This window comes from Solanum pennellii, chromosome 12, assembly GCF_001406875.1.
Source record: "Solanum pennellii chromosome 12, SPENNV200".
NCBI lineage: Eukaryota > Viridiplantae > Streptophyta > Magnoliopsida > Solanales > Solanaceae > Solanum > Solanum pennellii.
This window is the reverse complement of record NC_028648.1, coordinates 37,168,010-37,181,209: the sequence shown is the minus strand read 5'-3', so window position 1 is coordinate 37,181,209 and position 13,200 is coordinate 37,168,010. Positions and strand designations below refer to the sequence as shown.

At 29.6% G+C, this 13,200-nt stretch overlaps 1 long non-coding RNA gene across 1 annotated transcript; it reads right to left on the bottom strand.

The window, feature by feature from the left end:
• Positions 1-10,495: 10,495 nt before the first annotated feature.
• Positions 10,496-11,947, bottom strand: LOC114075149. The gene is made up of 2 exons (XR_003575538.1): positions 11,678-11,947; positions 10,496-10,845 (listed from the first exon to the last, which is right to left on the bottom strand). It is a non-coding gene; the product is annotated as an uncharacterized LOC114075149 (long non-coding RNA).
• Between the last annotated feature and the right edge of the window lie 1,253 nt (positions 11,948-13,200).

The following is a 13,200-nucleotide window of genomic DNA, read 5'->3' as shown; positions in this document are numbered from 1 at the left end:
TAGCTTGGACTGGATCTTCTTCCTCATGTCTTGATGCCTTGAAGTTCCGGCATGGACTAGCTTTTGTTTATTTTAGCTTCTTAGAATACTCTTAGTTTAGTAATTTGATCATAGATGTTCTTGTGGTGATGACTTCCAGATTTTGGGGAATAATAGATGTTGAATTTTAGAAGTTATTGAATTGTCTTTTTATTAATGATGTTTAAGTCTTCCGCATTATTTCTGTTGATATTAAATTGAAATGTTAAGGGTTAGATTGGTTGGTTCGCTCACATAGGAGGGTAAGTGTGGTTGCCAGTCGCGGCCCGGTTTTGGGTCGTGACAGTCCTTTTATTGACCCTTCTGGCATAACCTTAGGAAGGGGCTGATCATGAACCCAGTCTAAGTATGCTTGGTCCACCTCGCCTCTTGTGCGATCCTTCACCATATCGTGGGGACTTGAGAGTATGCATCCCCCCCAAATCTTAAATATCTCTGATTGCCTTAAAGGTATCTTAGGATGAAACTCATACATGAATCCATGCATATCTTCATTAGGTGGTAGAAACTGGCGTCGCCCAAGTTGTCGCATGACTCTAAGTGGCATGTAAGGTTGGACACCTCGAAGACCCATTAGGACAATGAACGATCGAAAAGTAGACATGTATATCACCTCGGCCGATGGAAACCAATGATAATTCCACACAATCTTGTCAGAAGTCAGATTATTGAGGTGTTGCTTCCAAGCTTCAATACCCTTCGGAAAAATATGATCTTTGATTCTTTCTTTGTGGCCTCCAATATAATCATTTCATTCTACTTTAAAGTCCACTACATAAGGATGATGACGAATGTGTTCAATCATCCATAGTTGTAATAACATATTGCATCCCTCAAAGTAGTCTTTTCCATCCTTGCAAATATTTAAAGCACGATAGATGTCTGCCAGAATCATTGGTACGAGGGTGATATTAGGCTTTTTCTCAAAAGCTGTAATGACTGCAGGTAAGTTCATGCTGATCTTTCCTCCCTTTTTTGGAAATACCATGATCCCCAAAAAATCCACCACGAAGGCATCATAACTGTATGATTCCCAGGTCAGACGACACCCATTATTACGGAGTTTCTTTCCATACACTTCGAATCCATCACTTTTGCCATATCTTTTGTACAAAAATTCTAACGGAACCCATCCATTATCGAGACAACCACCTATATCATTCTCATTTATATGCAATAATTCTAGAAACCTCCTACCATTAATGTGTTTTGGTATCATAGGCTCTCCTTTGTGAAGATGTTTACCATTTCCAATGAATGCCCCTATCTCCTCAAGGGTGGGGGTGAGTTCACAACCAGAAAAACGGAATACATTCCTTGACGGGTCCCAAAAATGCACTAGTGCTTCTATCAAATCCCGTCGTGGCTCAACATACAAAAGGCTTCGTAGAAATCCCAAGCGTTTGAACACCATTCCTCGTCCATGGTTTGTCATATTTTCATACCATGTCTTCAAGAGTGTCGGGGCCTTATCCAATATCATGAATCGAGATGATTGGTCCTCTCTTTGTCTCTTATCTCTCTTTCCATATGGATTCATATTTCCCTATATTATGATAGTGACAAACGAGGCTTCATAAAATATATATTTTTTAAACAAGAATAACGGAAAAATCATACACACAAAAAAAATAATTTTTTTTTATAAAATATTTTTTTAAAAGAAGAATAACGTAATAATCATACACAAAAAAAATTATTTTTTTTTTAATAAAATGATCATACACATACACACACAAAAAAAAAGCAATTTTTTTTATTTTTTTAACTTTTATTTATATATTTTTTTTAAAATAAATAGTTATTAGAGGAAGAATGAGAAGAAAAAAAATAATGTATATAATAGCCCATAAAATTTTTCCAAAACTAAAAATATTCATATATTCGATTGTATTTTATTTTTTGTTGATTAAATTTTCAATCTTTTTTTTTATATAGAAAAACTTTGATGGTAATAATAGATTTTTCTATTTGTAAAAAAAAATATGAATTTTAATAGAAAAAATGTCTTTAATAAAAGGATTACGTCAAAATTTTAATTTGATATTTTTCGTTATAATTAATTTTTCATTATAATTCATTCATCTAAAGCTGATCATTCCAATAATGCAACAAATAACACAAATAATGTACATGATAGTCTCAAGTAGGGATACTTCTCCTAGACAGGCTCGACCCTTGTGTCCAGCTCCCCATTAATTCAACATTATGCATGATGCAGATAAATCGAATACTATTAGGGATAGTCATTGTTGAGGCTTGTTTTACTAGGTAAACAATCTAATAGGGAAGGTGTCTAGACTGGCCATAAAACGAGCGGACTACTCGAGTCGAGAAGGGACAGCTTACCAGTAGCAGGGCTTTCTGGCCTCACTGTTATTCATTCCCATCCAAAGACATGTGTTACTATAGAATCCTTCCAAGGAGCGTTGCCGCATCTCTGGTATCTCATGGCTCGGGAGCGTAATCGCATCTCCGAATAAAGTATCTCACAAGACTCAGATGGATTCGCGAGGAAAGATAGTTAAATGATAGTTAACATATTATTAAAAGGGTAAATAAGCAAGCAAATAACATATTATGCAATTAAACACAATATTCACAAATCGATAAGTACGTAAATACATAATAAAGTCATGTAGAAGTCCATGTTTACAAGCTCGAATTCTAGTCCCCAGCGGAGTCGCCAGAGATGTCACACCCCTTTTCCGCACGGCGGCGTAAGAGTTTTTCCAATTTAAGTGACGTTATTAATTAAGGGATTATTTTAATTTTTTCAGAGTCGCCACTTGGAATTGAGTTACGGTGTTCCAAGTCACCTTTTTAGTTTAATCCCTAATCAAAAGGAAATGACTCTTTGTTTGGTCTGCGAACCAGAAATTCGGATAAGGAATTCTATTGACCGAAAGGAAGGTATTAGGCACCTCTCGAGTCTCATGGTTCTAGCACGGTCGCTTTATTGACTTTTATATTACTTGACTTAATTTTGAATATATTATGTTTATTACCTAACAATTTATTTATGTTCTGCTTTTTTGATTTATTTTAAATTACTTTGTAAAATTGTCATATTTTATTAGTATGTAGTTTATCTGTTTGTATTTAAAGACTAAAAGTAGTTTAATATTTTTTGGATCTTAATATTTTATTAGTATTATCATTATCATAAGCCTAAATTATACATCATCTTAGTTTTATTTTTTAAAAGAAAATGAACAATATATTAATAAAAACATAAGATAAAAATAAATTAAAATAATACACCTTTTCATATAATTTTTTTACTTTTTTTTATTTTAGTCATTAAAATGAAAATAACCCAGTAATTAAAATCAATTTTATTTATTTATTTATTTTGCTCGTTTTGGGTCACTTTAATATTGTTTTTCTATTAATTATTTTAATATTGTTTCTCTTTCTTCGTATACTTTACCTTATTTTTCTTTTATATTTTCTCTTCTTATATTATACTTTTATGTTTTATAAATTTCTTTTACGTCTTTTCCTTTTATAGAAATTTTTATTTTTTATTCTTTCAACATGAATAAATTAATTGATTTTTTTAAAAAAAAGTTTCGCATTAAAAGAAATGTAAAGATAGTGTAGGTTTGATTTATCTTATTTTTATTTTATTCTTCTCTTTTTTTAAAAATAAATAAATACAGTTTTATTAAATATACAAAGTGAAAAAGTAACTTAACAAATAAGAAGTAAATTTCATCTAATTATTACTAACTGCATACTGTAGAATATTATGCTTCGAATTTTAATGAAGAACAAGATAAAAGAAAACTTTAAAGCAAGCAAGAATAAATACACGTTATATAAATTTTATTCTAAATTTAATAATATAAAGTCTCAGTCTATTTCACATCATAATGTAAAAAATTAAACATGCATAAATTTAAAACACTTTATATCATTGAAATCATATCTTGCATGATTCTGAAACCAAATAATGTAATAAAGATCAAGAGTTACCTTTTGTGAAAATTAATTCACAAAGAAAATACCTTGATAAGAACCACGAATTTGAAGCCTCGATATCCACTCTTTTTGAGTTGCTTTTTTTGTGTGCGTGTGTTCCTTAGGAAAAAAAAAAGGTGAAAAGTTCTCTTTTTTTTTCTTTTTTCCTCTCTTTTGCTGAATTTTTTTTTATTCCTCCCTTTTTCTGATTTTTTTTCTCTTTTTCTTCTTCTTCCCTTTTTTTTTTAAAAAAATAGTTGTGTTTTTTTAATTGATCATACTAAAATATTTTATTATTTTTTTAACACTATACTTTTGTTTCTTTTCATTTTTGCAGTATTTTTTAATAAATTTATTTTTTCCTGTACATTTTCTCCATTCTTTTAATTGTACTTTTTTTTTCTATTATTCTTTTTCTGACTCATATGTTCTTTTATCACTTTTTCTTTTCTTCTTCTGTTATTCACGTATTCTACCTCTTTTCCTTATTCCATTTTATTGTAATTATTATTTTTTTTAATCTTTTTTTCTTTCAATTTATTATCCTCTCCTTATCCTAACAAGTTTATTATTATTATCTTTAATAGAATCTAAAAATAATAATGTAAGACAATACACATAATATAATATAAAATATAATTAAAAACATTTCTAAACACAACCAAACAAAGAATTCATTCAAATTAGTAAGACATGAATATAAAAATTTGGATAACCATGCATATTATCATTAGAATCATAATAACTACACATATTATCATTAAAAACTAAACATGAAAAATAAGAATAGACTTGGACAATAATTTTACTCAAGCATGAAATAAACTATGAGTTATTTAATATGAAATAAACTACGGTTTGTTATAGCAATTTCACACAAAATATAACTATATAAGGGATCTAAACATAAAGTTGATATGAAATATTTGAACAAACTTCATATAAAAACATAACAGTTTAACCACATGTGAAATTTGACAACTTCAATATATTGCAATCAATGCTTGTATAACATGATATTAAATTATTAAAAAAAATTAAATGGTACCTCTTGCGAAAATTCCACCAAAAGAAAACAATTCGAATAAGGAACCGCGAAAGTAGACCTCAACTTCAACTTTTGTTTGTGAGTCAAAGTAAAATATGTGAATATATTTACTGATTTTTTTTGTTTGTGGAAGAGTCTCTTTCTTTTTGTTTGTATTTTTTCTTTTCACGTTTTTCTTTCTTTTTTCTCTTCCGATCTCCTTCCTTTCTTTTTTTTATGTGATGTTGTCTGTATATTATAATAGTGCAGGTGTGCAATGTGTATGTGTGTACATGTGTAGTGTGAGTGCAGGTCGTGGGGGGTGAATGGGGAGTGGACGTGGGGAGTGTGATCGTGGGTCCTTTTTTCTTTTCTTTTTTTTTAATATTAAATATATATATAAAATGATAATTATATAATTATTAATTGTTTTGAGTAAATAAATAAATAAAGCTAAATGGGTAATTAAAACAAAAAAGACATAATTAAGAAATATTAGTTTATTTAAATAATATATGTAATATATATATATATATATATATATATTTATATATATATATATATCCTTTTTTTTAACAATCAAAATAATCTTATCTAATAAAAATTATATTTATGTTGTTTATTCTTATATCTTTTAAATAAACTTAATGAAAATAATTAAAAGTCAAAATATATTTAATTTAGATTGATAAAATTATTTATGCTCTAAATATTGGTGTTAAACTTAAATTCGGTCAAAAATTACGTGTCTACAATATGTTATGTGAAGTTGGATATTGGTCATGCTTCTTGTTGGGTTACTTGATTGAGTAAGGTTATGGGGCTTTGCTTGGTCATTGCACTAGTTGACTTATTATGGTTCCATGGATAATTGTCTTGTTTTTGTAATGTTGTAATGTACTCTTATCCATGCTTGTTTCTATTATAACTTGATGAAGGAGTTGCTTTGACTATGTGTTAAATTATGTGATAAGCATGTTGGCTTGACTAGACTTAGTATTGTCACTTTTTAGCATGATTTCATGATATGTGTGCATATGGTCTCATAGTTAGTACAAGTGGTGTACTAACCCCATTTTCTCCCTTTTTCCCGAATATTACAGGTTCCGATTGTTGAAGGGCTTTTGAGATAACTTTGAAGGAAGACTAGGAATTCTCGCTCATCTAAGTTGGGTAGGTCCTCACTTTCTAAGGGCAATGTCACTATCAAGCTTATGATGTTGTACTAGTCTTAAGACTTCCATGTTCTTTCCTTTCATTTGGGTACTATATGTTGTGTAGCCTATATGTTGCTTTATTACATTGATGTATGGGCTAGGACCAAATTGTTATACTCTTGTTAGAAAGTTATGAGATGAGACAATCATTTGAGACTACTTTATATCTTGTATATCTATGTAAAATAAAAGTAGAAAACAATGTAGTATTCCAATACAAAGGATCGATGTTTACTCGATATAAACATTATGTGTATGTAGAAGTCTATGTAAACCTGAAAGTAAAAGTAATAAAATTTTTTAAATTTTTAGCATTTTTGAACTATGAATGTAATGATGTAAGCTAATAGGCTAGTCTTAGTCCTCAAAGAGGACGCCGACGCCGATTACGCCTAAGGGGTGCTCTCCAAATATGACATTAATAACAAGTAAACTTTAAAGTATTGCTGGGAACATGCAGTGTTCGTTGTTCCATCTCCATCCCCCAGATTTTCCTTATCAGTTTTTTTTTTTTTTGGAGTTGTACAATTACGGGGAAGTGATGAATGTTCTTTGTTTTGGTTTTGCATATTCTATAGTTTTCCTTAAGCAATCGTTTACCATATTGTTTTCACATGAGCACACTCTAATCAAAAGAAATATACATCAATCTCAACAACTAACTAGATTAACTAGAGCTTTTTTAATCTATACTTATTACTCATAGAAATACAAAAATATATTTTCATGTATGGTTTTACTAAAATGCTTGTTTTAGTAATATTGACAATATTTTATAAAAATAAATATTATGATTCAAAGTACACTTTGAAATGCAAAAGGCGGTACTAAAAATAATTTAGAGTTTTTAAAGAAATTTCCTTATTATGAAAAAGTACCTCCAAAGTTGATGCTTAACTTGAGCATTATAAAACAGGTGTTCCTCGAAGTCACCAAACAAAAATTAAAATCTTATAATGCATTGTGTGTCAATTTTAAGCGTAAAAGATTTACCCAAAAAAATGGCTTAGCAAGAACAATATTAGCATATAAGCATACAAGGTAGAAGATTATCTTAGTAAGTTGGTGTGATTTTTTTTACTAATCTAACAAGAAAATGCAGACTCTATTGCGTACAACGGGAAAACAACATCAATGTACATCAACGAGTCTTGAGAATCAACTAGAACCTCGAGTAGCAACCCTTTAATAAATAGTACCTCCAGGCCTCAACCGATGTGAAAAATGAGATCTCCTACGTCAATCTTTTCTGATTCCTTTTTTTCATCATTTAACTCTCTGTTTTTCATTTTATTTCTCGATTTTGCTCTCTGTTCTTTTAATCTTTCCTTCATTTTCCCTCCTATTCTCCAAAGTGTTTGCAACAAATTTAATGTGACCAAAAGATAAATTACAAACACAAATAAAATAACAAGAAAAATAATTTTATAAAATTGAGATTGTGAGTACAAATTTGTTGATCCATAAGTTCTTCTGTCTGAAGATTTATTCATGATTTAAGAGGTATTGTTGGCGTACTTCTCAAACATGGATTTCATAATTGAAGGGTTGTTAGTCACATCTTTCTCAAACTAGAATGATTTGAACTTGATCTTGGTAATTCAAGGACTTTTAGTGACATATTTCTCTGATTAAGAAGATTTGAATTTCATCTATTTATAAATATTTCATGAATTTGCAGAATATTTGAAATACTGATATCTTTATGAATATTCCATGAATTTATGGTTGAATTTCTTCGATGTCTTTTCAAGGCAATATTATACAATTTAAATAGGTATTGACTAGGGTTTAGGGTTGAGTAACCTTCAAGAATCCTTAATAAAATAATGGAACACACCGTGTAGAGTCTCAACTCGAATTGAACATGTTTTGTAGTTTCCCATAAAATTTCAATGTCTACATATGACCCTTGCTTCACGGCTTGTCGTAGTGTAGACATGTTGAAAATCAAGTCGAGTCTTGAAGTACCCATTCTTCAACTTTTGTGGTGTTGTGACATCAAATTTGTGAGAGAAGATATAAAGGCCAGATTTAATCCTAATGGGCGTGCCAATTTGTTTGCAACATAATTTTATAGAGACATAAAAATAAAATGCAATCACAAATCCCTTGGTTCTTCAATCTTAACATTTATGATGATTCAAGGGTCGTTAGTGACATATTTTTCGACCTAGGATTATTTGGAATTGATTTTTATCATCCGATGGTTGTTAGTTGTGTATATCACAAACTAGGATGATTTCGACTTGATCTTCATAGTTCGAGGATCGTTTTGTCATATTTCTCAAATTAAGATAATTTGGGCTTGATCTTTGTATAAATAATTATGACTTTGCGGAATGTTCAAGATGTCTTTCAAAGGAATATAGTGCCCTTTATATATACATGAACTAGGGTTTAGGATTGAGTAATCCTAGTTGAAATCGAACACACCTTCTAGAGTCTCAACTTAAACTAAAGTCATCCTGTAGAGTTCTACAGAATTTCAATGTCTTCAAATACCCCTTGATTCAAAGTTTGTAGAAATGTAGACTTGAGGAAACGGAAAGACATGACTTTAAGTATTGATCATTCTTCCACCTTGTGGCTTAATATTTGCAAAAATTAACTTATGGCAGAAGAGATGAAGGGAAAATTTGGTTCCATTGGGTGTGTCAGATTGTTTTAAAAAAATATAGAGTGACGAAATAAATTGTATCACAATTAAGATATAAAGAAACATGATTTTATTGATAAAAACATGTCAGTAAAAATATGTTCTTCCCTTGGTTTTACTTGATTTGAAGGCCGCTAATGACATATTTCTTAGTCTAATATAATTTAAATTTGATTTCTTTATAAATAATCCATCAATTTGCGAAATGTTCAAAATTTTAGTATATCCTATTACTTACCTTATAACTGTCTTGATGTATCCTCCTGTTCAGGAGCGAATCTACATGTATGTGTTGGGGTGTCACAACACCTAGCCATCTCGATTAAAATTTCGTATATATATCTGAACATACACTTAAAAATCGTTATAAATTTGTTTTGCCACCCTGTGAATAATGTGGTAATGGGTGCCATTGCCAGAAGAAAAAAATATCCACACCAGCAACGTGGGTTCTCATTGCCAACAGTAGTTTTTTTTTTGGATGAGTCTTGTATGAACATGCTTCTCAACTTTTCTTCTTTAATTAGCTCTTAATTTTTTTTAATTTTCTCTTTCACTAATTATTGATCTCATTGTATTAGTGTTATTTGTGTATTCTTTATTAATTAATGACTAGTATTATGAAAGTCACATAACTATTACTATAAATATAATTAAATTACTTTTTTAAAAAAAGACATAAGTTTTTAAAAAATGATGAATATTATTATGTTGAAGATCGTTTATTTTTACAGTTCTTACTATCTTCACATTCTTGATAACTAAAAAGGTTGAGTTGAAACAAATATTTGATTCTTTCTCTAGTATACACATATATATGCAACAATACATAAAAACAATGAAATGTGAAATTATTAAGTTTAACACTATTAGATGGATTATACAAATTTGACTTTTTAATGTGGAAAATTTTATTTTTCCGGAAAGTTTTAGGAATAAGGCCTCTAAATCAAAAATAAAATAAAATTGAATTTTTTAGTTCTCTCCAATCCTAGATTAACTAAAAGTAAATTCTACAAACATGCACGTTTACTCAATTAGTTTTATGAAAATCGAAAAAGGCAAATAACTTGCATTATAACCCAAAATTAAATGAACCGATTCGCTTATCTTAATTGGCTTATGTGGAACTACGATTTCTAAATCCTAGATCAGTCTCCGCTCCTACGTGTTTTTCTAGAAAAATAAAAATGCAACTCAAGGTAATGGGATTGTTGTTGTTTTCTTTTTTTCACAAAAAATTAAGTAACACGTGAGGGTTTGTGAGAGATCAATTTTAGTTTTAGACTTTTCCTTCTAATTTTGCAGTTGTTTATAAATTTATATATACAAAATGTAATATAATAATATTAGCTAAATATTGGGGATTAACCAAAATATGAGAAAACTTAATCGGTAGATTAAAATAAATTTTTACAAATTTTTTCTTTCAAAATTGATAGATAATTTATTAGAATCTAACCTTAAAGAATCATATTTTTTAAAAAAAAAACTTTTTTTAAAGTAACTAGAAAACCTATTCTTTAAATGTGACTATATCATTTTAGTTTTTAAATATTTTTCAAATTATAATTTAATAAAAAAACAAAAATCTAAATCGGTAATTTATACTAAAAAACTATTTAGACATCAAAATGGTGTAAAGCCTTTAGTCCAATAGATACTATGCCAAATGCTATTTTTTTTCTTATAAAACCAAACTTGTCTCTTTTTTTTCATTTATTCATTGTCGGTGTAAACCTCTCCAGTTAGGGAACTCTTCACTGAATAAAACCTTTCTTTGTATAATTCAGTTTGCATCCTTCAAGGATGTCTCGCTCAAAAAATTCTTCATTCGATGTCAGAGGATTCGTTTGTGGTTTACACCTTGAGAGAGAGTTCTCAATTGTGATCCAAGCTGAGCATAAATCAAGACATTTCCCAATACATTCATAGACCTAAATATGATAGGAAAATTAATAAGGGATATATAGATGATGATAGAGATCACATAAATAGAGGAATTTCTTACGGGTATAACTATTGTTGAATAAAATGCAAAAAATGATATCTTTAGAATATAATAGAACAAGCACTAATTCCTTAATTGAATAAGTATAGATCAAATTATTTTATCAAACTGCTTCTCGAATTGCTTAACATATTTCTTTTCAGCCATGGAACAAGATCTTTTCCCAAAGTTTCGTATTAAGTTTTAGCTATTTCTCGACTATCTAATTGACCTGAACAGTATATAGTTATTCTATTATCACTCTATTGCTAACCCCGAGAGAGGCTATACTCCAAGAGTCAATCCATTCATTAATCCCTGGAAGGAAGGATTAAGAAATAACAACATAAATATCTAATTAGTTTGTATTTGTTTCCTGGCTAAAGAAATTTTCCCCAGATAGAGAAGGAATGTTGAGAAAAAAATTGGATGTACAAATGAGATTGTCCAAAAAACAATTAAAATCTAACGTGTATGAGTTAAAGAGAAAGAAAAATGTTTTTGTGTTTCCTGGCTAAAGAAATACATAGATACATATGATCAAAGAAGGCCAAACAAACCAAAAATACCAAGCAATATAAGCCAAACAATATGAAGTAAAAGAAGGACTTGGCCTGAAACGGGTGCAGACCCTCCATTCCCGACCTCACAAAAACCTAGTTTTGCAACACGTACACCAGCACAACGTGCATCAGCGCAACCACACCAATAGGTTTTACCATCAACGCCACATACAGGATCAGGACGAAAGCATTTAACTGGACATGAACAATGCTCACCGTCTATAATTAAGGCACATATTTCTTGATTATCATGTTCAGAAGGCAATCGTAATGGATTCATTAATTCCTCTCCACCAACAAATGAAATGAGCACTGACAAAAGGAGCACATGAAATGGGGATATTACAAATAATTTTGGCCATCTCGCCTTATTCCCCATTTCACTTGCTCCACAAAATTCTCTCTCTATATATATATTGCAATCCCTCTTAAAGGATTGCAATAAAGGCATTTACTTTATCTAGTGTCTTACTACAATTCTAATTTCTAGTTATTTCATTCTCTATTTCTAAGCACATATCAGCGCAATGAACACGGTATTCATTATTTTCCATACGTTTGTTTTCAATAAGGAACATTCATTAATAATATAGTATTATTTTATGGGTTTAAATTTATTAATTAAGACATTTTATTTCTTATAACTTTACAATTTATTTTCATCCCACTCCTTAGAATTACATTAGCTTAATTGCCCCTTATGAATTTTACAATCCCATAGTATTGACCCTTCAAAAAATTATGTGGCAAATAGAGTGATTACATATCTCTTAGGCGTATTGGAGAGAAGAAACATTGCAGGTTTAGCTTTCAAGTCAACGTAACTAATATAATGAGATATTTTTTCTAATTCTATTACTCTTTGTTTTTAATAATTTATATTCTATACATATTTTATCTCAATATTTTTTTTTTGGATAATACAGTTATTTCTTTCAATTAAATATTTCTTCTCCTTTTTTTTTTAATCCAAATTAGTTCTATCATCTCATATTTATAAATGAGATTTTGAGATGTACGAACAAAGTTACAACAAATTGTACCTTAAGTTATATAATTTGGACAGTAAATTTGAAACACAACTTTTAGTTTTTTTATTTGTACCAAAAATTAATGAAAATAGTACCTTATATATGGGCCAAACATTTTGTTCCAACACTTGAAGAATGCTAAGCAAACTATGAAAACAAGTGTAATCCAATATCTACACTCTCTTCCTCTTCCTCTTTACTCATATGCAGATTCTTGAATCCAAAATCAACGCTTTCTCCCTCAAAATTCTCTTTCTTTCAAGTAATTTGTTTTATTTTCTCCTATTTTTTCTTTTTCTTTTTGTGTCTTGCTTTCAATTTCTTTTTTACAAGTTTCAAATTTTGGTTGGATGGATGCTTCTTTGAATTTCATGAATGATTTAAGTTTTGGAGATTGAAATGTGTTCTATCGTTTTTTTTCTCCTTAGTCCTCCATTACTAGTGGCCTTTCGATTCTTTTTTTATAACTCATTTTGTTTATGCATTCACTACTTTATGTCAATTGAGGTATTAATTAATGAGAATAGAGACATGCTTTGTGAATAAAATTCTCTAAGCGCTACATCGAGCCTCCATTGTTCCAAAGTAATTATTTCCCTTTCTTCTTTTTTTCATCCCATAGTCATTTTGATTAAGTCCACTCATTTCATGGTTGTAGCATACATAGGTGGTTAGGCTGAGTCCACTAAAGAATGAATTCTAAAAAGG